General features: G+C 41.6%; 1 long non-coding RNA gene across 1 annotated transcript; it reads right to left on the minus strand.

Moving 5' to 3' along the window:
• Nucleotides 1-1,364: 1,364 nt before the first annotated feature.
• LOC116972824 lies at nt 1,365-23,058 on the minus strand. The gene is made up of 3 exons (XR_004411899.1): nt 23,043-23,058; nt 11,390-11,392; nt 1,365-1,514 (listed from the first exon to the last, which is right to left on the minus strand). It is a non-coding gene; the product is annotated as an uncharacterized LOC116972824 (long non-coding RNA).
• Nucleotides 23,059-25,360: the final 2,302 nt, after the last annotated feature.

The following is a 25,360-nucleotide window of genomic DNA, read 5'->3' on the forward strand; positions in this document are numbered from 1 at the left end:
ATGCCGATTTGGATCGAGTCATGAACATTTTTCTTTCTTTCAGATTTTCAGCATTTGTAGATTTAAAAAAAATTAATGTGTGGATACCAGATTGATATAGAACAGCTTTTCTGTAATATCTATTCTTAAGGTCTTCACCAAGTCTCATATAATAATAACCATAATTTGGGTTAAGTACCAAGGAATTCTGGAGGCAATGGAAACAATATTTATAGAAGGTGAGAGGAAAGAATTGGGAAAGTAACGCATTGCAGCTGAAGAGATATTTTATTGATGTAATACTATTCTGTGCCAGCAGATAGTGGTGCTCCACTATTAATAACGATCTGTAAACCAGTTCTTCATGGTGCAAGAGCACCACCTGTCTACACCTTTTGTTAAAAGTTATGCATCATTCATTTTAATTGTGGCCAGTGAAGGAATTAAATAAATGATTATATCCAACAAATAAATATTTACTTCCTCAATCAGGAAGTTTTGCCCTTGTTGCTAAATGTACTTTACGAAGACACGTACCTCCAGATTGAGAGACAACTTCTTCCCAGCTGTTATCAGGTGACTGAACCATTCTATCACCAACTAGAGTGTGGTCCTGACCTCCCGTATATCTAATTGGAGACATTTGAACAATCTTTAATCAAACTTTACTGGACTTTATGTTACAATAAACATTAGACCCTTAATCTGTACACTGTGGATGGCTTGATTGTAATCATGTATAGTTTCTTTTTGCTGACTGGATGGCACACAACAAAAAGCTTTTTACTCTACCTCGGTACACATGACAATATTAAATTAAACTAAACTAAAAGGCTGATGCTTAGTTTGTAGGGATGTTAAGTGGCATATGAGAGGTCCATCTTTGTAAACAAACATAAAAGAATAAAAATATGTAAAACATTCGGCATGGCCCACAGTGTCTATGCCGAAACTGAAGCAAAGTTAAATTAATCGCCTCTGTCTATTCGTGCTCCATATTCCTCCATTCCTTGCATGTGCATGTGCCTTTCTAAAAGCCTGTTAATGGCACTATCATATCTGTCTCCACCTCTATCTTTGGTAATGCATTCCAATCGTCAGCAATCTGTATCACCACTTCAAACAACTTAATGAAACTCGTAAGACATGTCCTGCCATGACCAAAACCATGATGACAGTTTCCAATTCCCCTTGTCTTCTAAATGCGAATAAATCATATCTCGAATAATCCTCTCCAATAGTTTCCCCTCCACTGATGTGAGGTTCACTCACCTATTATTTCCTAGGTTATCTCTACGTCACTTCTTAAACAACATTGGCCACTCTCAAGTAATTTGGAACCTTGCCCGTGGTTCAAGAAGATGCAAATATCTTCAGAAGATGGAACCCTTCGTCTTTGGCAGACAACTGTAGGCAAAACCTATGGATTGTGGAAATGTGTAGTCCCTGAGGAACTTGGCTCTGAAAACTCTGATTCCATCAACGGCACGCCTCCAGAGGTAAAAGCTTGAACTGACAGCTTGAGTTAAACTAAACTAAAGGGTTGATGCTTAGTTTGTAGGGATGTTAAGTGGCATATGAGAGGTCCATCTTTGTAAACAAACATAAAAGAATAAAAAGATGTAAAACATAGAACAGTATTGTAAAGGAACAGGCCCAATGGCCCGAAAATGAAGCAAAGTTAAAATAATCTTAACATAGACTCTGTAGTCTACCCTCCTGCTTCGCACAATTACCTGGAATAGATCCCATCAGATCCTGTGGATATATCCTCCTTAATACTCATCAAGAGCCCCAATACCATATCCTTGATCTTAAACTGCCCTTTTAATTTTTCTGCCCACAGATCTCACTGTCTTCCGTGCCCTCCCCCTTGGTGAATACAGATGTAAAATATAATTTAGAACCCCAACTACACCTGGCTCCAAACATAATTGCCCTTCTTTATCATTGAGCAGTCCTACGTTCTCCCTGACTACCCTCTTGTTTAAACAATTATAATTAATTATTAATACCCAGTGGAGCTCCTTTATCAACTCAATGGTTCAAAAAATTGTAAGACTTTCCTAATATCTACATTGCTAAAAGTCTGTTCTTGACCGGTTTTGGCCATCTGTGCTGCGATTTCCGAGAGAACGGCACCACCTACGGCCGTCATTTTTGGCCACCTGGCACAGAGCCCCCCTCCGCCGCATGTGTGCCGAGGATTTTTCCCGCCGATTAAAAATGACAGAGATATTAATGTTTTTACAAAATTCCCCATTCTCTCTGCTGCCCCCGCTGGCGGCAGGGGGGAGGGACTATAAAACCAGGAAGTGGTGTGCCACACAGTCTCTTCAAGATGGAGGAAGGCAGAGGGTCACGTTTCTCTGAGCTGTGAATAACACTGAACACATGTCTACTCAAATGTAAGTGCCCTTAGTGGTTCTAAAATGCTTGCAGAATGTGTCTATTGGTTCTAAAGCTTGTAAAAAGTGTCTCTATTGGTTCTAAAGCTTGCAAAAAGTGTCTATTGGTTCTAAAGCTTGCAAAAAAAGTCTATTGGTTCTAAAGCTTGCAAAAAATGTCTATTGGTTCTAAAGCTTGCAAAAAAATGTCTATTGGTTCTAAAGCTTGCAAAAAGTGTCTCAATTGCTTCTAAAGCTTGCAAAAAAGTGTCTCTATTGCTTCTAAAGCTTGCAAAAAGTGTCTCTATTGCTTCTAAAGCTTGCAAAAAGTGTCTCTATTGCTTCTAAAGCTTGCAAAAAAAGTGTCTATTGCTTCTAAAGCTTGCAAAAAAATGTCTCTTGGTTCTAAAGCTTGCAAAAAAAATGTCTACAGTAACACTAAGATTTTTGCCTCCACCACAGTGAGGAGGTGCTTGGAGGATACACTGTGGTGGATGTTAATTTGTGTTTATTGTTGTTTATTATTGTATGATTGTATGTATGACTGCAGGCACGAAATTTCGTTCAGACCATCAGGTCTGAATGACAATAAAGGTATTCAATTCAAATCAATTCAATTCAATTCTATTGGTTCTAAAGCGTGCAAAAAATGTCTATTGGTTCTAAAGCTTGCAAAAAGTGTCTCTATTGGTTCTAAAGCTTGCAAAAAAAATGTTTATTGGTTCTAAAATGGTTCATACTAGCGCACTACTTACTGCAAATGGTGGCTTGGGAGCTTTGGCTTGAAGTTGAAAGGCACTATTACTGCAAATTGTGGCTTGAAGTTGAAAGGCACTATTACTGCAAATGGTGGCTTGGGTGCTTTGGCTTGAAGTTGAAAGGCACTAACTGCAAATGGTGGATTGGTTGCTTTGGCTTGAAGTTGAAAGGCACTTCTTCCTGCGAATGATGGCTTGGGTGTGGCTTGAAGTTGAAAGGCACTACTTACTGCAAATGGTGGCTTGGGTGCTTTGGCTTGCAGTTGAAAGGCAGTACTTACTGCAAATGGTGGCATGAAGTTGAAAGGCACTATTACTGCAAATGGTGGCTTGGGTGCTTTGAAGTTGAAAGGCTACTTACTGCAAATGGTGGCTTGGGTGTGGCTTGAAGTAGAAAGACACCACTTACAGCAAATGGTGGCTTGGGAGCTTTGGCTTGAAGTTGAAAGGCACTATTACTGCAAATGGTGGCTTGGTTGCTTTGCCTTGAAGTTGAAAGGCACTACTTACTGCAAATGGTGGCTTGGTTGCTTTGGCTTGAGGTTGAAAGACACTACTTACTGCTAATGGTGGCTTGGGTGTGGCTTGAAGTTGAAAGACACCACTTACTGCAAATGGTGGCTTGGGAGCTTTGAAGTTGAAAGGCACTACTTACTGCAAATGATGGCTTGGGTGTGGCTTGAAGTTGAAAGACACCACTTACTGCAAATGGTGGCTTGGTTGCTTTGGCTTGAAGTTGAAAGGCACTACTTACTGCAAATGGTGGCGTGGTTGCTTTGGCTTGAAGTTGAAAGACTGCTTACTGCAAATGGTGGCTTGGGAGCTTTGACTTGGTTGAAAGGCACTACTTACTGCAAATGATGGCTTGGGTGCTTTGGCTTTAAGTTGAAAGGCACTACTTACTGCAAATTGTAGCTTGGGTGCTTTGGCATTAAGTTGAAAGGCACTGCAAATGGTGGCATGAAGTTGAAAGGCACTACTTACTGCAAGTGGTGGCTTGGGAGGTTTGGTTTGAAGTTGAAAGGCACTACTTACTGCAAATGGTGGCCTTGGAGCTTTGGCTTGAAGTAGAAAAGGCACTACTTACTGCAAATGGTGGCTTGGGAGCTTTGACTTGAAGTTGAAAGGCACCTCTTACTGCTAATGGTGGCTTGGGTGTGGTTTGAAGTTGAAAGGCACTACTTACTGCAAATAGTGGCTTGAATGCAATGGCTAGAGTTAAAAGGCATTACTTACTGCAAATGGTGGCGTGGGTGCATTGGCTTGAAGTTGAAAGGCACCACTTACTGCAAATTGTAGCATGAAGTTGTAAGGCACTACTTACTGCAAATGGTGGCTTGGGTGCTTTGGCTTGAAGTTAAAAGGCACTACTGTAAATGCACTTACTTCCTGTTTGCACTGTATATTGATTTTAGATAAAACGCTACCAATTACGGCTGTGATTTTTGGCCATCTTACTCAGTCCCCATCCGCTGAGCAGATGCAGAGAATTGTTCCCATCAATGAAAAATAAAAGTGTTATTAGTTTTTTTTTAAATGTTGAGAATCTCTCTCCTGTCAATCACTCCATGAAAGCCACACCTTTTCCGGTGGGGGGGGGGGGGGGGGGGGTTATAAAACCTGGAAATGTGGGTGGGGCTCAGTCTCTGCAAGATGGAGGAGGGAGAGGTCATGACTTGCTGTCTTTAGTGGCTTTGCACCCTACTTCAAATGGTATGAAACTGCACTTGAATTTGGTGGCCTTGCACCCTGCTAGAAGTGGTAAGAAACTGCACATGAATTTGGTGGCCTTGCACCCTGCTAGAAGTGGTAAGAAACTGCACTTGAATTTGGTGGCCTTATACCCTGCTTGAAATAGAATTTCAAGGATTAGACGTGAGTCGACTACCAGCCCACCAGCCGTGAGTGAGTGAGTTGCCAGCACAACAGGCTTGATTGACTGAGACGCCAGCCCAAGAATCCATTTGCCGCACAATTTGCCTACTAGCCCTCTGGAAACCTGTCCCTTCAGCCCACAACACCCATACTAGCGCTCCAGAAAGCCCCCCCCCCAACTGGCCACCAATATTAGAATTGGTGGAGAGGTGGAATATTGCGTTGGATGACCAGCCCTCCTGTGTGATGCTGGGACCCAACGGGTCCCACTTAGTCTAGTTTTAAATATAAATTTCTATGTTTCGCCATGGGATCCACAAAAAGTAACTCACAAACTAGTTTCTCCTCGCATTGCGACTTACACTCTGGGTATCGCACATGGAAATATTTCACTGAATCATAGATTTGTACAAGACGGAAGGAAGGCAAATAAAATGGTGCAAAAAATTCAGAAGTTCAGGTAACATCGGTGGGGAGAGATAGCATTTTAGATCAATAACATTTAATTGGAACCCAGAAATGTTACTGGCATGCTTTACTCTCCACTGATACTACATGCCTCAACACTTCTTTGAGCTATTTCCCTCTGGTTTCTTCAATCTTTCAAAAAATGCATCTCCCTTTGCTTCAAAATCTTGTAATTATATGGTCTCCAAAACTTTCTGTGGTAGCAAATTTCAAAGGTTAAATACCAATGCACCTCAGCCTCAAATACGAGCCCCTTATCTTGTAACTATGTCTCTGTGTTTGAGACTTTCCCACTTTCTCTGTGAAATACAGATACAGCACAGAAATAGGCATTTTAGCCCAGAGGGTTGGTGCCAGACAACAAGCACACATTGTTACACTAATCCTACCCTAACACATTTCCCCCACCCTACATTCCCATCAACTTGGTCATCCTGCTCTGGGAAAGATGTCATTAAGCTAGAAAGAATGCAGAGAAGGTTTATGAGGATATCTGCAGGACATGAGCAACTTAGTTGCATGAAGAGATTTTATTTCTTGGAGTATAGGAGAGTGAGAGATAATACTATAAAGATGTATCAAATGAAGAAGGCATAGATAGATTGAATGCACAATCTTTTTTTCTCCCAGGGATTGGGAATCAAGAACTAGGGAGCAACTAGGTTTAAAGTGAAATAGAAAAGATTTAATATAAAACTGAAGGGTGATTTTTTTCCAGAGGGCAGGATGTATAGGAATGAGCCACTAGAGGGAGTGGTTAAGGCAGGTATTATAACAACATCTAAAATACATTTGGACAAGAATGGTGTGGAAGGATAGGCAAATGCAATCAGGGTAAATAGGTATCTTGGTCGACATAGACGTGGTTGGTCTGAAGGACTTGTTTCTATGCGATACGACTCTATGATTCCAATTTCAAAAAATACAGATTCCAGCATAAGTTAATGCACTGCTTTTAAACACACAGCAGGTGGCAGATGAGGGTTAGTTTTTGAGTCAGATCAGAGTGGAATTAGTACATTTTGCAATAATGATACTGAATTTAATCAAAATGTCAAACTGGTATAATGCCAGTGTAATCCCCTTGATATGTTGTGATGTTATTATAAGAAAACAAATTAGTTTGTTGGATAAGCATGAAACTTGAAAGTTACATAGAAAATATAAAAACATAGAAAATAGGTGCAGGAATAGGCATTTCAGCCCTTCGAGCCAACACCACCATTCAATACGATCATGGCTGATCATCCAAAATCAGTACCCCATTCTGGCTTTTTCCCCATATCCCTTGATTCCCTTAGCCCTAAGAGCTAAATCTAACTCTCTCTTGAAAACATCCAGTGAATTGGCCTCCACTGCCTTCTGTGGCAGAGAATTTCACAGATACACAACTTTCTGGGTAAAGTAGTTTTACCTCATCTCTGACCTAAATGGCCTAACCCTTATTCTTAAACTGTGGCCCCTGGTTCTGGATTCCCCCAACATCTGGACCATTATTCCTGCATCTACCCTGTCCAATAATTTTATATGTTTCTATAAGATCTCCTCTCATCCTTATAAATTCCAGCGAATACAAGCCCAGGTGACCCATTCTTTCAACATACGTCAGTCCAGCCATCCCGGAATTAACCTAGTGAATCAACGCTGCACTCCCTCAATAGCAATAATGTCCTTCCTCAAATTAGTAGACCAAAATTGCACATAACACTCCAGGTACGGTCCTCACCAGGGCCCTGTACAACTGCAGTAGGACCTCCTTGCTCCTAAACTCAAATCCTCTCGCAATGGAGGTTAACATGTCATTGGCTTTCTTCACTGCCTGCTGTACCTGCATGCTTACTTTCAGTGAAAGATGTACAAGCACACCCAGGTCTCGTTGCACCTCCCCTTCTCATAATCTGACACCATTCAGATAATAGTCTGCCTTCCTGTTCTTGCCACCCAAGTGGATAACCTCACATTTATCCACATTATACTGCATCTGCCATGCTTCTGCCCACTGACCCAACCTATCCAAGTCCCCCTGCAGCCTCATAGAATCCTCCTCGCAGCTCACATTGCCACCCAGCTTTGTGTCATCCGCCAACTTAGAGATGTTACATTTAATTCCCTTGTCTAAATCGTTAATATATGTCCCAGCACCGAGCCTTGCGGCACTACACAATTCACTGCCTGCCATTCTGAAAAGGACCCGTTAATTCCTACTCTTTGCCTCCTGTCTGTCAACCAGTTATCTATCCATGTCAATACCCCACCCCAAAACCATGAGCTCTAATTTTGCACACTAATCTCTTGTGTGGGACCTTGTCAAAAGCTTTTTAAAATTCCAGTTACACCACATCCACTTGCTCTCCCTTATCCATTCTACATATTACCTCAAAAGATTCCAAAAGATTAGTCAAGCTTGATTTCCCCTTCATAAATTCCCTTCATGATTTCCCCTTCATAAATCCCTTTCATGATTTCCTCTTCCTTAGTGAAGACAGAACCAAAGTACTCATTAAACTGTTCTGCCATTTCCTTGTCTCCCATTATAAATTCACCTGTCTCCGACTGTAAAGGACCTACATTTGTCTTCACTAATCTTTTCCTTTTTACATACCTATAGAAACTTTTGCAGGCATATTTTATATTCCCCGCAAGCTTTCTATCATGCTTCCCCCCCCCCCCCTCTTAATTAACCCCTTTGTCCTCCTCTGTTGAGTTCTAAATTTCTCCCAGACCTCTGGTTTGCCGCTTCGTCTGGCCAATTTATATGCCTCTTCCTTAGCTTTAACACTATCATTGACTTCCCTCGTCAGCCACAGTTGAGCCACCTTCCCAGTTTTATTTTTTTGCCAGAGAGGGATGAACAATTTCTGGAATTAATCCATGCGCTCTTTAAATAGATATCACTAGATATTTTTTTCTGTTTGCTGCATTAATACTAATTTGAAGTTTACTCTAATTCACTTCTTAATGTAGCTCAATTACACCTCTTAATGGAGCTCTCCTAACTCAAATGTTTCTCATTCCATCCCATAATGGTGTCATTGGGAAAAAGGAGGGGTGGTGGTGTCTGCCTCATGGGAAACTCTTAAAATTTCACCTTTAAATGTCCTCCATTTCTCTTCTACATCCTTCCCATAAAACAAAATGTCCCAATTCACTCCTTTTAAATCCTTTCACCTCCTCAAAGTTAGCCTTTCTCCAATCAAAAATCTCAACCCTTGGTCCAGTGCTGACCTTCTCCATAATTATATTGAAACTAATGGTATTGTGATCACTGGACCCGAAGTGCTCCCCAACACATACCTCCGCCACCTGACCTGTCTCATTTCCTAACAGTAGGTCCAGCACTGCCCCTTCTCTAGTAGGTACCTCTATGTGTTGCTGCAAAAAACTATCCTGTACACATTTTACAAACTCCAAACCATCCTTCTCACACCAGCTACAATATTTCTTACTTCTTCCTTTCAGTGAGGGTTTCTCGAGAATTAGATTATTTGTGTCTCCTCCTAGAATATGGGAGTGATGTTCTTTCTGGTTTTTATTGTTGTTTTTGGACCATGTGAGGACGCCTTCAAATTTAATAGATGGTATTTAACTGGCAGGTTAGGGCTAAACAAATGGGTTTGATTGCCAAAATGTCCCTGCCCTCTGATCTCCTTGATAGTGTCCTTGTCCTCTACCTTCGGGGTCCCAAGTGTCCCGGTAACCTCTCGGAATTCACTGGTTTCTGAAACCCCGTGGCCCCCTTCTTTGCCCCCTTCCTTCTCGGTAGTACCCGCTCACAGGATACGACCGACTCCAATGTCCCAATTCCCAACAGTTGTAGCACTGATCGGGTCAGACCGCTCTATAACCTCTCCAGTCAAACCGAGGAAAAGTCGGTTCTCAGAATGGTAGATCTATCCAAGCTTTGAGATCTTCCTCCTCCTCTGTCCTTATTTCCCATTTTTGAATTTTAATATAGGTTTCTGAGCTGCCGTTGGACTCGGCTGCATTAAAGCCTGAACGTCTGTGGCCAGGGGGACATTTACACCTAATGCGGGACTTAATGCCAATGGTGGAGTAGACAGCGTTCTTCAAACAAACTGCCTACAGGGAATTTGTTCTATACTCCCATTGTCAGGGAATTGCTCCGACATAATAATATTATCAATGTCAGGATAAATCCCTCTGTATTCTCCTGCTATCTCACCCTCAGAAAAGCTATTTGTTCTGTCTCTGTACTTCAGGAAGGATTCCATCACTTTCCCACTACTGGAATTTCTAATTAATTTTGGAACCCATTTCGACAGAACCTTCCTTCTAGCTCCTTGATCTCCCATACTATCCTCCACTGGTGGAGCAATCATAGGAGCTGGAAGATCCTTCCTCGATTTTTCCACTTCAGATTTGAATTTAGTGGGAGTAGCCAAGGATAACGCTGACTCCTCCCGTGTGCCCAGCTCGCAAGCTACGCAGGGTGTCTCCGAACTGGGAACATGAGAGTGCTGTGAGGAATGCTTTGGCTCCATTCCGAAAAATTCTACCCACCCTGGCATATTGTGAGCCTCCCTCCATTCAAGGTCTACAGATACTGCTGCACTCTTACCAAATTTAATAAGTTTAATTTTAGTCGGCACCACCCCTTTAAGAGCCATCGCAGTAGTTTCCCTTTCAGAAGATGGTATTCTTTCCTGCTCCTGCTCCTGCTGTTGGCTTCCACTATTCTTCCTGTCCCTGTTCTGGAATGTCCCGAGAAGGACCAGTTCTCTCGTGTTCCCCTCTAATCCCTAATTTATATGCCGCCATTCTTAGAGTAGACAGCAAAACGATCTCTTTATTTTCCTCCTAGTGAAGAACATTCTCCATATTCCAATTAGCTCATTCCCTTCTTCACTATTTCCATATCATTTGACAATAATTTCTATGTAGTTTATTCCTATTACAGATTTTAGTCCACCCAGTGTCCAAAGTTCGCTTCTCAAAACTGCATTTAATTCTCCAGATAATATTCTTAATCAGTCTGCTTCATGTGGAAGCTTCTCACAAATTATCCTTATCGGGCTTCCTGATATATTTGATCGGTCCTTCTCTGAGACATTCCCCATTTTTCCTGCACAATAGTTACAGGACAAAATAAAATTCCAGTTTACTATACTCACACCTTCCTTTTAGAATACAAGGTCAATGGAGTCTCCCACACAATGGCTAGTCGTCTCTCAGATTCACACCTATTCACACAATCATTCCCTTCCAACCATTACTCAATCACTCACTCAATCGCTCCTATTCAATTATTCAAACCACTCGCTAGTACTCAATCGCTCTCCCAACTCTCTTATCAGTTAGATCACAATCACTTCATGCAACTCTAAACTTTCAAACAAATGATCTCCGGTTTCTCAATGCAAACGAACTCTCAATCACAGTATCTTCCACGCAGCAATCTCTCCCACTCAATCAACTTTAAATTCGCACAGACAGACAAATCTGAACCACGCTAATAAAACTATAATCAGAAAAGAAAATATTCCCCCGATTATAAGTAACCCCAAACAAGCCCCAGTATAAACTACCAGCATCCAATAAATCACTCTCTAATAAATCTTCCTCGTGGCGCAATCGGTCAGCGGAATGACTCCTCCCCTGACACAGCAATCAAAAGAGTACAATCCCTGATCGAATCACCACGACGCATATTCTCACAATACTACGATCTAAACGATTACACATATTTAATTCAAACACACTTTTACTTCAATTATCTAAATCTGAAAACACTCACACAAGCAGCAATACAAATAGCGGTCCACAGACTTAACACACTCTAAATCTTACTTTCTAAATCTTAATACGCTCTAAATTTATTTACGTACACGGAATATTTACACATTTCGGATCTGATAACAACACAAAAAGCTATACTTTTACAATTTACACAAATGATTTAACGAGCTAGCGCACAGTTTACAAACACTCGATCTCAATGCCGTGTCACGCTGTTATTAATCAATGAACCTCTCCCTCTGATACCGAAGATTTTCCCCTTCCTAGGTTACTCTTTGCTGAGGGTACTATGTTACTATCCTCACGCTAAGACTGGACTTTTATAGGGGGACCTCTATCCCTCCTCTATAAGTTCTACCTAGGGGTACCCTTCACATTCGGATTACTTTTCACCAAGTAAACCAGGTTCCTGTCTCTCAGGCACCCTTCGATATCAGGTACTAATCAACAAACGATCAGAGGATTACTATTCACTGTTGATCAGCCGCTATTCGGAATCGATCACGGACATGCACAAACTCCGAAGTTCTATCTACAAGAATTCGAATTCTACTTTACGTGCAGAACTTCAATGTGAAATTCTGTATTTGGAAATTTGATTCTGCAAATCAAGCCTCGTTCTCGGACTCCTAGTTTTAGTGCGTATCCCTGCTCATATGCGGGCTAGGGTAAGGGGGAAACCGTTTCCCAGTCACTTCCTTGCCCCCCTCCTCGCGGCCTTCCACCTGGATTGGAGTGGCCTTTCCTGCCGAGGACCGGGACCAGAGCTTCAGCAGCGGCGGCGCAGCGCTGGATACATCGTGGAGCGGGCGATTGCTTACCTGGATCACCGTTAAAGCTCCGGAGTGTTGGGCCTGCTGCTTCAACATTGGAGCTGTGGTTCGTAGAGCTTCCAGCACGGGCGGCACTGACTTCAACTTCGCGGAGTACTGGGGCCCTTTGCTGAGGGCCGCCAGCGTTGAATCTCCGCCCAGCGTGGCCTGAGGACTTTGGGTGCCACGGACTCCAGGAGGAGGTGGCCGATTCAGATGTCCAAGCCACTGAGGATGTCCTCCAGTCCCGACGTCGGACTTCCATCACCCTGGCGAGCGGGCCTGAACATCCGGCCGCCCGTAGCGGCGAGAGTGGGGGGTTTGTGAGCCCCCTGACCACGGGAGGACAATAGAGGAGGGTGACTGAATTTTGGAGCCTTCCCTCACAGTGGGAAACTTTGATCCTGCTGTGTGGAGATGTCTGTGTTAAAGACTATCGTGTTCTGTGCTCTTTATTATTCGTATGGCTGTATGGCGACCACACATCTCACTGTACCAATTGGTACATGTGACAAATAAATGTATCTTGTATCTTGGCTCTCAAATCAAACTAAAATTGCCCAATTAAATTCTTGAATGGACTAGAGTATTCCCAGCCAATCTATACTCAAGTCACCGAGCCCAGTACCTTTACGAGATTCCTCATCCATCACTCCAGGGAGGGACAGATATCTTCATGCAGACACCTCTCTCTGCTGGGCACTGAAGGTTCAGCGCCAGGTCTCTTCGCGCTGGCAGTCGTCGATGATGATTTTCGGAACGCACCTTTCCAATCAGCGCACCCGGCAAAGATAAATCAATACGTAGGCCAGACCTCTGTTTCAATACCCCACCAATTGGATACCAAATCTGAACCTTGGGCCACCCCTTGCCTAATGAAGCGCGTCACGCTATCGTTAAAGCAGCTGCAGTCTGCCAACTACGACCAAGTTTCGGGCCGCTACACGTGGATTTATGAAGGGGAGATCATGCTTGACTAATCTTCTGGAATTTTTTTTTTTTTTTTTTTTAATTAAAAAAAGAAACAAAAAAAAATAGAGAGAAGAAAAAGAGGAAAAATAGATAGTAGAAAATAGAAAAACGTGAAGTGTGTATATAAGAAAAGAAAAAATAGAAAGTAGAAATAGGAGAAAAAGACCCTTAAAAAAGAATTTTTCAAATCTTTATTCGGAGATGTAAATCTATCCACGACCTGACCTGAAATCAGTAATCTTTATGGTACCGCTGCATCACATGACTCCAAAAAGTCGATGAAAGGGGACCAACTCCTTAAGAATTGGTCATATTTATCTATTAGGCGGAGACTCATTTCTTCAAGGTGTGCAATGTCCATCATATTCCTAATCCACATTTTAATAGTTGGTATAGCTGTATTTTTCCAAAATTTAAGTATCAATTTCTTTCCAATTATTAACCCATAATTAAAGAATACTTTTTGGTCTTTATTTAAATTGAATTCTTCTACTATTATTCCAAATATAATCCATTGCGTATTAGGTTCTATTCTTGACTTGAAGAGCTTTGTAAATATATCAAATATATCGCTCCAAAATTTATTCAACTTTGTACATCCTACAAATTAATGTGCTATATTGGCGTTTTGAAACAAACATTTATCGCATCTGGGAGAGACGTTTGGGTAGAATTTATTCAACCTCGTTTTTGAATAATATAGATTATGTAATTAATTAAATTGAATTAAATTATGTCTTGCATTAATCGAGCAATTATGTGTGTTCATCAGATACTTTTCTCATCTATCTTTCGGGATCTTTATCATTAGTTCATGTTCCCAATCTTCTCTTAGTGCCGCTGTTGAGGGTAATTCTCCATTTAATATACTATCATAAAAATATGATATTAGTTTTTGTGAATCAGCCTTAATATTCATTGCTTCTTCTAAAGGGTTTAAAAATATAGTTTGAAATCTATGTATATATTTCTTCATAAAGTCACATATCTGTATATATTTAAAATATTGATTATCATTCAGTTTAAATTTTGATTTTAATTGTTGAAATGATAACAATTTGCCCAATTCATACATATCTCCTACTTTCCTAATCCCCAGTCTATCCCATTGTTTGTATGTTTTGTCGATAAGAGATGGTTTGAATGCAGGATTGTTTAATATTGGGGTTAGTACTGATAGATTATTTAATTTCAAGGATAATTTTATTTGTTTCCAAATTCTTATTGTATTGTGAATAATTGGGTTCTTCTTATATATTATACTATTCAATTTTATCAGTGAGAAGAAGATCGTTCCTATATCGTACGGGAAACACTCCTCTTTCTCCATTCTTATCCACTCCGACTGGTGAGTGGAACTATCCAACCAGTACATTATGTTCTTAATATGCACTGCCCAGTAGTAATACGTAAAGTTAGGTAATGATAAACCCCCAACTTCTTTAGGTTTACACAAATGCTTTCAGTTGAATTCTGTGTGCTCTATAATCCCATATAAAATTAGTGATGTTAGAATCTAGTTTTTTGAAAAAATATTTTGGAATATATATTGGGATCGCTTGAAACAAATATATTAATTGTGGTAAGAAAGTCATTTTTATAGCGTTAATTCTATCTATCAATGAGAGCGGGAGCGTTTTCCAAAATTTAATCATAGCATTCAGTTTATTTAATAGTGGCATAAATTTGGCGCTAAATAATGATTTGTGTCTTCTCGTAATTTGAATACCCAAATACTTGAATTTTTCTGTTGCAATTTTGAAAGGGAATTTTAATAAGTGTCTCGCATCCTGTGATTTTAAAGACATAATTTCACTTTTATTCCAATTTATTCTATATCCTGAAAAAGAACCGAATTCCTCAATTAGTGTTAATAAGGTGGGGATACTCGTTTGTGTATTAGTAATATATAAAAGAATATCATCAGCATATAATTAAATTTTATTCTTTGAGTCCTTAGTATTATATTCATGAATATTCGGATGATTTCTAATCTTTTCAGCCAGCGGTTCTATCATAAGGGCAAATAGCAATGGTGATAAGGCACAACCCTGCCTATTACCCCTTGTTAAATAAAATTTTGGAGATAACATATTATTATTAATATTCTTGCCGTAGGTTTATCATAAAGTAGTTTAACCCATCTGATAAAATTCTCTCCCAAATTATATTTTTGGAGTACCTTATATAAATACAGCCATTCTACCTGGTCAAATGCCTTCTCTGCATCCAGCGTAACAACTGAAATATCTTCAATGTCCTCTTTGTGAGAGTACATTATATTGAAATGCCTTCTCAATTTATTAAATGATTGTCTTTTGGGTATAAATCCCGTTTGATCGGGGTTTACCAATTTGTTAATATAATTATTCAGTCTTCTAGCTAGAATCTTTGCCAAGATTTTCTGATCCGTATTTAGAAGTGATATAGCTCTGTAAGAACCCGGTTCATCTAAATCTTTATCTTTTTTTGGTATAAGCGTTATTGTTGATTCTGCTAAAGTTTCTGGTAGTTTATTTTCGGTATAAGCCTGCATGTATAAGTTGAGTAATCTTGGTACAATTGACTCCTGAATTCGTTTATAAAATTCATTACTAAAATCATCTGGTCCTGGGGTCTTCCCATTTTTCAATGAGTTTATTATTTGTTTTATTTCTTCACTAGTAATCCGTGCTCCTAATTCCTCTTGTTCTAAACTATCCAATTTAGGGAGGTTGCAATTATCTAAAAAATTTGTAATTTTACTATCATCTGTATTTATTTTAGTTGTGTATAAATTATGATAAAATTGGGCAAACCTTTTATTAATATCCTTTGGTAGTGTTAGAAGCTCACCCTTATCAGATTTAATTTTAGTGATAGTATTTTCCTTTTCTTGTTGCTTCAGTTGCCTTGCTAATATTTTATGTGGCTTATCCCCAAATTCGAAGTGTGCCTGTTTTGTATTTTGGAATAATAATAATAATAATAACTTTATTTATAAAGCACTTTAAACAACTACAGTTGCCACAAAGTGCTGTACATGAGAAATCATGAACAAAAAGCTATTACAAACAATTAAAAACCATTAAAAACCGTAAAACGAAGGACTATAAAAAACACACTAAAAATTAAAAGACATTAAAAGCACTAAAAACAGGAGCAATGCCTCAGCCAGTGTCGAAAGCCAAAGAATAAAAATATGTTTTTAGGGAGGATTTGAAGATGGACAGTGAGGGGGCCTGTCTGATGTGCAACGGCAAGGTGTTCCAGAGTGCCGGAGCAGCAACAGAAAAGGCTCTATCCCCTCTGAGCTTCCGCTTAGACCTTGGTACCTCAAGGAGCAGCTGATCAGCTGACCTGAGGCACCGGGCAGGAGCATATAGGTGGAGCAGCTCAGAGAGGTAAGGCGGGGCGAGCCCATTCAATGATTTAAAAACAATAGTCTTATTACTCTTGCTGATAATATTCTATTGAGATTATATTTCAATAAGGTTATCTTGTTATGTTTATCTATGGTTGGGTCAGTTGCATTGTCCAGTTCTAGTGATTTTATTTCCTGTTCTATCCGCTTAAGTTCTCTTTTATTTTCTTTATTTTGAAAACTTTGATAAGAGATTATAGCACCGCGAATGTATGCCTTAAAGGTTTCCCATAATATCCTCGAAAAATTCTATAAGATTCATCAGACATGATTTACTTTTCATAAATCCATGCTGACTTTGTCCAATGATTTCACCACTTTCCAAATGTGCTGCTATCCCATCTTTAATAACTGATTCTAGCAGTTTCCCCACTACCGATGTTAGACTAACTGGTCTGTAATTCCCCGTTTTCTCTCTCCCTCCCTTTTTAAAAAGTGGGGTTACATTAACTACCCTCCAATCCTCAGGAACTACTCCAGAATCTAAAGAGTTTTGAAAAATTATCACTAATTCATCCACTATTTCTGGGGCTACTTCCTTAAGTACTCTGGGATGCAGCCTATCTGGCCCAGGAGATTTATCGGCCTTTAATCCATTCAATTTACCTAACATCACTTCCCGGCTAACCTGGATTTCACTCAGTACCTCCATCTCATTTGACCCCCAGTCCCCTGCTATTTCCGGCAGATTATTTATGTCTTCCTTAGTGAAGACAGAACCAAAGTAGTTATTCAATTGGTCTAACCACAGCGGGTTCGATTCTCGTATCTGACTGATCAAGCCCTCTTGGCCTCGCTGAAACATAGACAGTCCAGAATGTCACGCAGTCCCAAGCGTTCTCCCAGAAGATCGACACAGGACCTCGTTGCAGCGGACTTTTATAGGTCCCCGGACCTCGAGGGGCCGAACCACATGGGGGTGGTCTCTTTACAATCCAATTACAGATATCGATTAGCCCCATAGATGACAGACATTTCCTTAACCCAATAATACATTGGCTAATACATAGTATTCAAACAGTGTTACTCAAAGAAAACGAACATCGCAACATTTGCCCTGATATGCAAGAAAACCAGACTAGGCTCAATACTTAATCCAATCAACATGCAGCAAAGAAAAGCTTTGCAACATTATTTACAATTATTCACAAAGTGTATGTCTGGTTTGCATTCATCCAATCCATTCTATGCATTTTGCACCTAATTGTCAGGGTCTGCAGATGTTCCCATTCTCTTCCTGCAGCTCTGATCTAGGCTCTAGACAAACTGGCACCATTCTGCAGCTTGTCCTATTTTTACAGAAAGCACTTTTAAATTGACCAAATGGCCCAGCAGCCCTGAAGCCTTTACTCAATTTTATGGTCCTGGCCTCCCCAATTTGACCAGGATTAACAATGGTACCTCCATCACAGGCTGATATCAGAAGATCCTTCATGAGGGTGAGCCCTTGCATAGTGCTTGGCCCTGATGGTGAACCTGACCATGTTCTTAATACATACATGGACCAACTGGCTGGAATTTTGTGGTCATCTTCAACCTCTCATTACTGAGGTGTTAGGGTTCACACCAGGTTTAAAAGGACGTCAGTAAGAGTACAGTGACATGCCAAAATGACTGACTGGTGCCACAAACCTCTGTGGTTAGTGCTTTGAGAGGTTGGTTATAACACATAGCAACACCAGGACTTGGACCCACTAAAATACACCTATTGCCTCAATAAATCAACAGGTGATGCGATCACAAGTTCACGTTCACAAGTTATAGGAGTAAAATTGAGCTATTCAGCCCATCGCGTCTACGCTATTCAATCGTGGCAGATCTCTGCTTCTTTATCACATTTTCCTGCCTTTTCCCCCATTACCCTTGACACCCGTTCCAATCAAGAATTTGTCTATCTCTGATCTAATTGGTTCCCCACTCTGCACTGGACCACTGGACCAAAGCACATACATCAGGCTGTTGTTCATTGACTACTCCATTCAACACCATCAATCCCTGCAAAACTATCATCAAACTCAGAGGTACACAAAATTGCTGGGGAAACTCAGCGGGTGCAGCAGCATCTATGGAGCGAAGGAAATAGGCGGAAATAGGCGACGTTTCGGGCCGAAACCCTTCTTCAGATCAAACTCAGAGAACTGGATCTTTGCTCATCCTATGTAATTGGATCCACGCCTTCCGCATTGGCAGACTACAGTCAGAACGAATCGGCAACAACACTTCCCCTTGATAACCATCGACACGGGAGCAGTTCAAGACTGTGCACTCACACACAACAGAAGGCCACGTTTGGAGACCCAACTTCCTGCAGAACCACCAACAATAAATCGAAAGGAAATTCCAGAACTAACCATTGGAGGGTGCTGTGAGGCTGAAGATTCCCTGGGAGTCAGTGAGCCACTTGGAGAAGCAAAAAAAAGACACAAAGTGCCAGAGTAACTTAACGAGTCAGGCAACATCTCTAAAGAATATAGATATGTTTTACATCTCCTGTAGTTGCGGAAGAAAGTATTTGGGGAGGGGGTGGTTTGGGTGGGGCGGAATGAACCTAGGAGTTATGGAGGGAACTCTGTGGAAGGTGGAAAAGGGTGGAAAAAAAAGTATTTGTGGAAGGTGGAAAAGGGTGGGAATGGGAAGATGTGGCTGGTGGTGAGATCACTTTGGAGGTGTTGGAAATATCAAAGTGTTGGATGCAGAGGCTGGTGGGATGAAAGGTGAGGATCAGAGTAACTCTAGTAACCAGAGTAACTCGATTCTTGTTCTATTTGGGGGAGAGGGAGTGAGAGCAGAACCACGAGACACAGAGGAGACGTGGGTGAGGGCTCCATCTATGACAGCAGGGGGGAAATCACGTTTACTAAAGAGTTCCCCTAACCACAGGAGATGTAATACCCATTCATATAGCTACCCCCCTCACACCATCCAGGAACTCCACCAGTTCTTCCAAATGAGACAGGTTCATATACATCTCCTCTAACCTCATCTATTATGTCCTGTGTTCCCGATGTGGCCTCTCGATGAGGTTCCCGATGTGGCCTCCTGTACATCATGAAGCCAAACACACACTCAGTCCACCAATCCCAACTCCCCGTTGCTAACCATTTTAACTCCACTTCCCATTCCCATACTGACCTTTCTGTGCTGGGTCTCCTCCATTGCCAGAGTGAAGCCACATGTAAGCTGGAGGAACAGCACCTCATATTTCACTTGGGTAACTTACAACCCAACAGTATGAACATTGAATGATCTACTTTGAAGTAACGACCAACTCCCTTCTTCCCTCCCCCGCCCATCCCCCCACTCCCAACTCCCCTGTGCCCCACCTAGACTCGCAGCTATTTCTCCCTTCCTCCTCCCCTTCCACCTACAATCTGCAGATGTTGGTATCTTGAACTAAAAGCAGGCTGCTGAAGAATTTCAGTGGGTTTGGCACTTGTGAACGGAGTCTTCCAATCAACCCCCCCCCCCCCCCCCCCGCCCCCCTCACCTGTATCCACTTATCACTTGCCAGGCTTCGTCCCGCCCCTCCTCTCTTCCAGCTTTCTCACGCTCCCACCGCCCCCACCCCCCCCCCCCCACCACAATCAGTCTGAAGGAAAGTCCTGATCCGAAATATCACCAATCCATGTTCTCCAGAGATGCTGCCTGACCCGTTGAGTTACTCCAGCACTTTATATCTTTTTTTGTAAACCAGCATCGGCTGCTTACATAAGTCTGCTTATCTAGGTTGTCCCATAGTGAAATAAAAGCATGACCTGGTTGATGTGGATCTTTGATGATGTCAGCTGTCTTTTTGAAGAAAAGCCTCCTATAGATCTCTTTGATGGTTGGGAGGTCAGTATCTGTGAAGGGCAGAGGCTTATATGATTAAAGCACCATTGATGTTTTACTCTGACATCAGAAAAAAATTGATAGCATGGATGCAGGCAATTCAGTGGATCATGTGCATGTCACGATTTGAATAAGGTCCTCGTTTTTTTTTGCAGTGATGTTCTTACTGAGCAAAACACATAAACTACATAGTGCATAATACTAGGGTTGAAGCTGCCACAATTTTAATCTTCACACAACCCACGTTCTCTTTGAAAGCTGAGCATTAACACCATGCTTAAATTCATGGAAGCACACTGTAAATGTATACTGCGGGCCATGATTCTGTGTCTGCTGTTATGTGCCTTAAATGTAACACGTAATAATCCTGTGAGTTAATGATAAATGATATTGTATTCATCAATATTCATACAATTATGGCTAAAAACAATGCACTGGAGGAACTTAATGGGCTCGGCAGCATCTGTGTAGGGGAATGAACAGTCATCAAACATAGGGCATGGATTAGTGCAGCACAGGAACAGGTCCTTCAGCCCACAATGTCCGTGCCATCAAATTCTGGGCTGGGTATAGGCAATCAAGATTCCAATTGCATTAATTGTTACTTGTAGAGGGGAAACAAGTTCACAAAATCTCTGGGGAAAAGCGAGTATGCAAAATAAAGTCTCTCTGTGTACTTGGGCTTCTTTATTTCATTCTGAAAACCTCCTCAACCACATACAAAAAAAGTGGCATCTTCCAATGGTTAGGAAAAATGATCTGCTGATTACAATTCAAAGTCCAAGTGATTTTAAAACACATTTCTAAATCCCATTATTTGTTTAGTTTGGAGATACAGCATGGAAACAGGCCCTTCGGCCCACCGAGTCCACACCAACCATCGATCAACCGCACACTAGTTCTTTGTTCTCCCACTTTCACATCCTACACACTGGAGGCAATTTACAGACGGCAATGAATCTACAAACCTGCACGTCTTTGGGATATGGGAGGAAACTGGAGCACCCGGTGAAAACCCATGCAATCACAGGGAGAACGTACAAACTCCATATAGACAGCACCCATAGTCAGGAACAAACCCGGGTCTCTGGCCCTGTGAGGCAACAGCTTTACCGCTGAGCCACTGTGCCGCAAAAGGTCGTTTTAATATTAATCAACCTGAGCAAACTGTATTACATACTAATTTGTAGGGCTTCAGTGATTTATGTTTTGAAAATTTGAAGTAAGATTTGAGGAGTCTCTATAATTAGTCAGTTATTTCCACTGACCATTTCTGAAGCAACAAGAAGCAATGACAAAGAAAGTTATTAACTAGAAACGGTGTTGTTTTTAAATTGCATGCTTGTCAGTTAAAAGTTTTTTCTTTACACATATTCACTTTTACTTGGATAATTTGTATTCCTTAAGAGCACTGTAGAATCCTGAAGATTACAGTGGTGGTAGAGTGGTTAAACAACTGAACTAGATGGCCACAGAGGGCTGTGGAGACTAAGTCAGTAAATATTTTGAAGGCAGAGATAGACAAAATGTTGATTGGTACAGGTGTCAAGGGTTATGGAGAGAAGGCTGGAAAATGGGATTAGGAGGCAATCAGCCATGATTGAATGATGGAATAGACTCGATGGGCCGAATGGTCTCATTCTACTCGTATAACTTGTGATACAAGAAACTAGAGGCTGGTTCCTGTACCAAAGAGGATATTATACATTGGAGGAGCCCCAGCTCCTCCAATGACAACAGACCAGTGGCGCTGTCTTCAGATATCATGAAGAGGCTGGTGCTCACTCACCTGTGACCCCTGCTTAAACCCTACCTGGACCCCCTGCAGTTTGCTTACCAAACAAAGATGGGGGTTGAGGACACCATCATCCACCTGCTCCAGCATTCCTATGCTCACCTGGATAAGCCAGGAAGCATTGTGAGAGTCATGTTTTTTTACTTCTCCAGTGCTTTTAACACCATTCGGTCTGCACCGCCTGGGAGCAAACTGACGAAGATGTGGTTGGATGCTCCATTAGTGTCCTGGATCACCAACTACTGACTGGACGACCACAATATGTCGGGCTACTGAACTGTGTCTCGGACATTGTAGTGAGCAACACAGGGGCCCGCAGGGGATGGTCCTCTCTCCCTTCCTGTTCACCGTCTACACCTCGAACATCAGATATAACTCCGTCTCCTGCCACCTGCAGAAGTTTTCAGATGATTCTGCAATTGTGGGCTGCATCAGTGAGGGGAGGGAAGCTGAATACAGAGGTGTAGTCAACGACTTTGTTGAGTGGTGGACTGAATCACCTGCAGTTCAACACTGACAAGACTAAGGAGTTAGTGTTGGACTTTAGGAGGAGAGGCACACCCCTGTCTCCATCAATGGTGTGGATGTACAGTTTACCAGGGAGTACAAATACCTGGGAGTGTACCTGGACAGTAAACTGGACTTGTCCAGGAACGCTGAGGCCCTGTACAAGAAGGGACAGATACGGCTGTACTTTTTGAGGTGGCTCCGCTCCTTCAATGACTGCAGTAAGATGCTGCAGATGTTCTACCAATCGGTGGTAGCCAGTGTCATCTTCTTCGCTGCCGTGTGCTGGGGCAGCAGAGCGAAGGCTGCGGACGCCAATAGGATCAACAAATTCATCAGAAAGGCTGGCTCCATCCTGGGGGTGGTTGGATTCATGGGAGGTGGTCTTGGAGGGGAGGATGCTCCTCAAACTGTGGAGCATCTTTGATAATACAGCTCACCCCCTCCATGACACACTGGTCAACCTGAGGAGTACCATCAGCAACAGACTGGTTCCACCAAGATGCAGAACAGAATGTCACAGAAGATCCTTCTTCCCTGTGACTATCAAACTTTAGAACTCCCCCTTCTGTCATGGGGAGGACTGAGACTGACTCCTCTCCCCTCCCCCCCCCTCCCCAATCTTTGCACATTCCCCATATCGTATCGTAACATGGTTCAGTTGCTTGATAACAGCTGGGAAGAAACTGTTCCTGAATCTGGAGATTGCATTTTCACACTTGCCTGACGGGAGAGGGAGAAGAAGGAGTGATTGGGGTGAGACTCGTCCTTGATCATGCTGGTAGCCTTGCTGAGGCAGCTTCAAGTGGAAAAGAAGTCAATGGATGGGAGGTTGGTTTGCGTGATGGTCTGGGCTGCATCCACAATTCTTTGCTCTTCAAAGATGTCAAAGGTCTTTTATTGTCAAGTGTACCAATTAAGGTACAGTGATATTCGTATTGTCATCCAGCCATACTAAAAATAAGCAACAAGACACACAACTACAGAAAAGTTAACATCCACCACAGCTGATTCCCCACATTCCTCTCAGTGATGGAAAGCAATAAAGTCTAAACTTCTTCCCTCTTTATTCTCCCGCGGTCGGGGCAGTCGAACCATCCGTCGGGGCGATCGAAGCTCCCGTGTCGGGGCGATCGAAGCTCCTGTGATTGTGGTGGTCGAAGCTCCTGTGGCTTGGAGCTCCCAAACTCGGTCTCTAACTAGGGACCGACCGCGAGCTCCAAGATGTTAAAGTCCGCAGGCTCCCGTGGTTGGAACTTCGAGGTCGATCCCTGGCAAAGAGATTGTGCGCTCCACAATATTAAGTCCCGATGGCTCCCATGGTTGGAGCTCCTAAAGACGGTCTCCAGCAGAAGCTGCCAACTCCTCGGACGGAGATACGATACGGAAAAAATTTGCCTCTCCATCGAGGTAAGAGATTTTTTTTAACATTTCCCCCAACCCCCCCCCCCCCCCCCACATAAAACAAGCTAAAGAACACTAAAACATCCATTTAACACATACTATCAAACAACACAGAAGGAAGGGACAGACAGACTGTTGGCGAGGCAGCCATTGCTGGCGCCACCCGGTGGATATTGCGGTCCTGCATGTAGTAGTTTCCAACAATGTTATGATGCATCCCGATAAATAAGTTAATAGCCTGGGATTCATAAAAAAGTCACCAGCAATGCTGACTGAACACAAAAATTCTGCAAGATTATTGTAAAAACACATCTGGTCCACTAATGCCCTTCAGATGAAGCAGTCTGTCATGCTATCCTTGCCAGGTTGGGTCAATGTGATTGACTCTCAGATGCCCTTTGAAATGATCTTGCAAGCCACTCAGTTTCTGAATGATTCAGGATGGGTGGTAAGTTCTGGTTTTACTAACCACAAGCAGATCTTAAATAATAATAATAATAATAATAATAATAATAATAATAATAATAATAATAATAATAATAATAATAATAATAATAATAATAAATTGCCTCATGCCTTGTAATGCTGAGTTCATGACTGGGTAATCCCCCAGGAAGAGGTGGCATTTGTAAAATACATTGGTTGGGAGATGTTCAGAAAACTGATGGATTAAGAATCAAAATTAACTATGGCAAGATGTTAAATAAGAATAGGATAAGGCACAGGTTATACTGTACATCCCCCGAAGGTCATTTCACTATGTTCATCCATTTTACCCATTTTTGCATTCTGGATGAAGTTGTCTTTCTCTCCTTAGATCTTCCTAAACCCTCCATGTTTTGATTAGTGCTCCTTATAGTTGCTATTTACTGGTATTTGCAAATTTCCTTATCAGCACACAAGCTACAGTAGCACAGAGGACCTGAAAAAGGAATGAGCACATTACAAACCTGTAAGTCTCATTTCAGTTTTACTGAGGCATTGAAAACTATGATAACTATGATGAAAAGGATCTTCTTGAAATGTTAAGCTTTAGAAGGCCCCGAGCATGTTTCACATATTAATGTGAGAAGATCCTGAATCTACACCAACATCCATTTTGGGGCTGCACTTATTAACAAATGAACAAAGGAATTGTACTCAGGAAATAAAGAAAATCAAAGTATTTTGAAGTGACTACTTGAAAAATAGATTCAATTCTAAGCTTCGACCTATGGTTAAGATAAAAAGATAGGCATGTATCTGGCAAATACAGTATATAATAGCAGATAATAAATATATGAGTGAAAAATCAATGATCTTCCTGGCCCACAAGCTCTCCTGCCTCATTTTCTTTTACATATCTATTCCATATGATATAATGGCCTGGAATATTCTGTCAAATGTCTGTATTTATCCATGCAATTGCCAAC

Source organism: Amblyraja radiata, chromosome 5 (assembly GCF_010909765.2).
Source record: "Amblyraja radiata isolate CabotCenter1 chromosome 5, sAmbRad1.1.pri, whole genome shotgun sequence".
In the NCBI taxonomy this organism is placed as follows: domain Eukaryota; kingdom Metazoa; phylum Chordata; class Chondrichthyes; order Rajiformes; family Rajidae; genus Amblyraja; species Amblyraja radiata.